General features: G+C 35.3%; 1 protein-coding gene across 1 annotated transcript in view; it reads right to left on the reverse strand.

Annotated features, from left to right (window-relative positions):
- Positions 1-4,753: 4,753 nt before the first annotated feature.
- LOC115816933 (uncharacterized) overlaps positions 4,754-5,000 on the reverse strand; it is a 27,650-nt gene continuing 27,403 nt past the window's right edge. Inside the window, exon 5 of the mRNA XM_030780117.1 lies at positions 4,754-5,000. This exon is cut by the window's right edge and continues 164 nt beyond it. The gene's annotated coding sequence lies outside the window, so the exon portion shown is untranslated.

A 5,000-nucleotide genomic window follows, 5' to 3' on the forward strand; every position in this document is an offset into this window, starting at 1 on the left:
TATGAGTATTTAATCACATGAGTATTTAATTATAATACTGTAGAGAATGTTTACAGTAGATATATGAGTATTTAACCATATGAGTACTTAATTATAGTACTGTAGAGAATGTTTAAGATATGAGTATTTAACGTATGAGTATTTAATTATAGTACTGTAGAGAATGTTTAAAATAGATGTATGAGTATTTAACCCTATGAGTATTTAATTATAATACTGTAGTGAATGTTTCAAATAGATATATGAGTATTTAACTGTATGAGTATTTAATTATAATACTGTAGAGAATGTTTAAAATAGATATATGAGTATTTAACCGTATGAGTATTTCATAATAATACTGTAGAGAATGTTTAAAATAGACATATGAGTATTTAACCCTATGAGTATTTCATAATAATACTGTAGAGAATGTTTAAAGTTGAGGTGTGAATCACTGTAACACTGTTTGGAATATTTAATGACAGTCATAATGGACAAAGCAGTTAATGGTTTTAACTGATGAATGTATGCTTCTCTGCCTAGCTGTCCTCATATCCAATGTTACGCGTAACCTTACATAATTCATTCACATAAAATATGTTACGATACGATACGATACGATACGATACGATACGATACGATACAATAACACTTTATTAATACCCAGGTGGGGAAATTTAGGTGTAAACGGCAGCGGAAAGGAGGACAGACCGGTGAAGAAGTATAGATTAAAAAATACAAAATAAAAATACAATACAATAAATGTAATATACTATAGTGTAAAATCCACATCCACAGTGTGTCTGAATTGCTCTGTCTAGTCCATATGAAACAACTCAGGAGAAATTCTCTAAGTCAAGAACAGAATGGTCAAGTACAATTTAGGATGCAAATTAATAACAGCTCATTCAAACAGCTCATCTCCTTCCTGCTGTTGTGTTGAGACAGGAAGAACTCCACCCCTTCACTGTTTAACTCTAATACTATAGGGAATATGCACTGACATTGTTCACTGTTTAACTATAATACTATAGGGAATATGTACTGACATTATTCACTGTTTAACTATAATACTATAGGGAATATGTACTGACATTGTTCACTGTTTAATATAATACTATAGGGAATATGTACTGACATTACTCACTGTTTAACTATAATACTATAGGGAATATGTACTGACATTATTCACTGTTTAACTATAATACTATAGGGAATATGTACTGACATTATTCACTGTTTAACTATAATACTATAGGGAATATGTACTGACATTATTCACTGTTTAACTATAATACGACAGGGAATTTGTACTGACAATGATGGTGTTCTGGACGCAGTTCTGTCCAGCTGTCTTCCTATCCAACATATTAGCTGGTTTTAACAACCAGTTAAGACCAGTCAACACACACTCCTGTTACATTAAAAAACGGTGAACACATTTCTCTGGGTTTCTGTTATGGCTCTCATGATTTTATGTTACAATCTAGTCCGTTAAAACCAGTCCAAATATTACAGTTATTTAATTATAATACAAAAAAGAGGCTTTTCATGCTGAGCATGGCCCATAGTCCTGCCGTGTAAAGCTATGTTTCACAGTTTCTGATTTGTTTGTTTGTTTGCTTGCATGTATCTATGTATGTAAATATAGTGAGAGAGAGAGAGTGAGAGAGAGAGAGAGAAAGAGAGAGAGATATAGAGAGTGAGAGAGACTTGTTTCACCAAAAACATTATAGGAAATTCTTTAGCTCCTTTTATCTCCTTCCCCACTGTGGAGAGAGGAAAAACTCCACCCTTCCTCTGATTATGTCAGGTTTCTCTCATGGCTGTACACCCAGTCAAACCAGTGAAGACTTTTCTCTGGGTTTCATTTACAAGAACAACCAGTTAAAATCAGTCAACAGACTCCTGTTACATTACAGTTCTTCCTAATTGCTCGCACACAATAACTGGTTCCCTATTGCCTTGCCTTTTTCTCAGAAAATACACACTTTTCTCACAACTGTAAACACTGTTCACAACTGTTTTCTGTCACGATCCAGTCCTGCTCTTCCAAGTCATAGTCCATGTTTTCCTTGTGTGTATGAAAGCGGGTTTCCTGCTGCGTGCTTCGAGTGTGCACCCTCGAAGCTAACGCAATATGTTATTGTAATATGGGTATTATTGATATGTATGAATGATGTACGTGTAACAGGACACAAACACGAACGAACCAAGTACAACTGAGGAAAGTGGTTAGTTTGTGGGGAAAAGACGCAGCTCGCGGCCTGAGACAGAGCCCTCTGTCACAGTCAACCAATGGCAACCTGTGGTTTACAGCATGGTCAACCAATGGCAACCAGTGTTACTCGAAGCTCATTGGATAAATTTTGTCCTTGTCTTTTTTGTCCACGTCCTCCTCCAGGTCTACCTCTACCTCTCCCTCCTCCTTTTCCTCTCCTTCCTCCTCTTCCTCCGTGGGCTCCCCCTCTCATCCCCACTCTTCCTCTTACTCTTCCTCTTCCTCTTCCTCTTCCTCTTACTGTGACGTAGCCTTCCATTTCTGATGAAGACAGGTAAACTCACCTGTTGCCTTTTTACAGTGCCTATGCCTGATTTCACAATATGCAATATTTCACATGTATATGAAACACATTTTGGTCATTTGTCTTAGGATACGGGAAGCTTTACATGTTATTTTCCCTGTGAAAAATACCATTTTTTTTTCTTTTGCCAACACAGTAAACATGTTGGTGAGGAAAGTCATTGTAGCAGACAATAAAACTGACATTAGCAATAGCATTAGATCTGTGAAATATTTCTACTCCTCTGTAGTCTCTAGTTTTAAATATTTATAGGGCTCACAACTGCCAAACTTACTTATTAACTTACTCGCTGAGGAGCATGTGTTAATAGTGTTGTGTGTTAAGGAGCATGTGTTAATAGTGTAGTTTATTAAGGATCATGTGTTAATAGTGTTGTTTATTAAGGGGCGTGTGTTGATAGTGTCATTTATTAAGGGGCATGTGTTAATAATGTTGTTTATTAAGGGGCATGTGTAAATAGTGTTGTTAATTAAGGATCATGTGTTGATAGTGTTGTTTGCTGAGGATCATGTGTTGATAGTGTTGTTTATTAAGGAGCATGTGTTAATAGTGTTGTTTGTTTTAAGGAGCATGTGATAATAGTGTTGTTTATTAAGGATCATGTGTTAATAGTGTTGTTTATTAAGGAGCATGTGTTCATAGTGTTGTGTGTTAAGGAGTATGTGTTAATAGTGTTGTTTGCTGAGGAGCATGTGTTAATAGTGTTGTGTGTTAAGGAGCATGTGTTAATAGTGTTGTTTGTTAAGGAGCATGTGTTAATAGTGTTGTTTGCTGAGGATCATGTGTTAATAGTGTTGTTTATTAAGGACCATGTGTTAATAGTGTTGTTTATTAAGGATCATGTGTTAATAGTGTTGTTTGCTGAGGATCATGTGTTAATAGTGTTGTTTGTTAAGGAACATGTGTTAACAGTGTTGTTTGCTGAGGATCATGTGTTATTAGTGTTGTTTGCTGAGGATCATGTGTTAATAGTGTTGTTTGCTGAGGATCATGTGTTAATGGTGTTGTTTGCTGAGGATCATGTGTTAATAGTGTTGTTTGCTGAGGATCATGTGTTAATAGTGTTGTTTGTTAAGGAACATGTGTTAACAGTGTTGTTTGCTTAGGATCATGTGTTAATAGTGTTGTTTGTTAAGGATCATGTGTTAATAGTGTTGTTTGCTGAGGATCATGTGTTAATAGTGTTGTTTGCTGAGGATCTTGTGTTAATAGTGTTGTTTGCTGAGGATCATGTGTTAATAGTGTTGTTTGCTGAGGATCATGTGTTAACAGTGTTGTTTATTAAGGATCATGTGTTAATAGTGTTGTTTGCTGAGGATCATGTGTTAATAGTGTTGTTTGTTAAGGAACATGTGTTAACAGTGTTGTTTGCTGAGGATCATGTGTTAATAGTGTTGTTTGTTAAGGATCATGTGTTAATAGTGTTGTTTGCTGAGGATCATGTGTTAATAGTGTTGTTTATTTAGGTGAATGTGTTAATAGTGTTGTTTATTAAAGGGCACGTGTTAATAGTGTTGTTTATTAAGGGGCATGTGTTAATAGTGTTGTTTTTTAGGGAGCATGTGTTAACAGTGTTATTTTGCTGGCTGATGGAGAACACAAAGTAACTTAAGTAACCAATGAGATCAGAGGCTTAACAGTACAGTTAAATGTGGGATCACTATTTGGCAAACAACAGGTCACCAGTGAGATCAGAGGCTTAACAGCACAGATCAATGTGGGATCACTATTTGGCAAACAACAGATGACTGCTGCGCTTTTTATATAACGTTTATAACAGCTTAGTTATGATTTATAAAGTGTTCACAACCTAATTAATAAACTAATTATAAAAATGATTTGAGTCCATACAGAGTCATTAACCTTCTCTAACAGACTGAAGTGATTTGCCGATGTATTTGTGCCCAGAGAAATGTGTTAGTTATCATTTAATGGACAAATGAGAAAACAGCTTTAAAGCATGGCTGTGATCATGTGTAAAAACAGAGGTTCACTTTTATTCACACATTGTGATATATGTTGCAAAAAGAACTTGGAAAAAAGAAAATGAAAACCACTGATACATTTACTGCTGTTTTTAATAAATTTCCACAAGGGGGAGCTAGTGTACAGCTCTGAGCTGTCTGGAAAAGCACTGGTAGAATATAAATACGACCCACACGGTCTGCAACAGACCATGTAAGACAAAAGTTTATTGATTCACAGATTACATAAAGCCAAAAAATAATCATATAAACTCAGGAAATTGTCCATACACATAGTTTTATATATACCGACACAGGTTCCTGTATTACTACACACTCCACTGTTTCATTACTGAAATGTGAGTGTACAATTCTGTGATTTTAAGACACAACAGAATCCTACTGAAAATATTGCAAGCATCTAATTCGTAAACATAAGGCCAATGCAATTCGGCTGTACAAAAACACG

The sequence above is a fragment of the Chanos chanos genome, chromosome 7 (assembly GCF_902362185.1).
Source record: "Chanos chanos chromosome 7, fChaCha1.1, whole genome shotgun sequence".
Taxonomy (NCBI): Eukaryota; Metazoa; Chordata; class Actinopteri; order Gonorynchiformes; family Chanidae; genus Chanos; species Chanos chanos.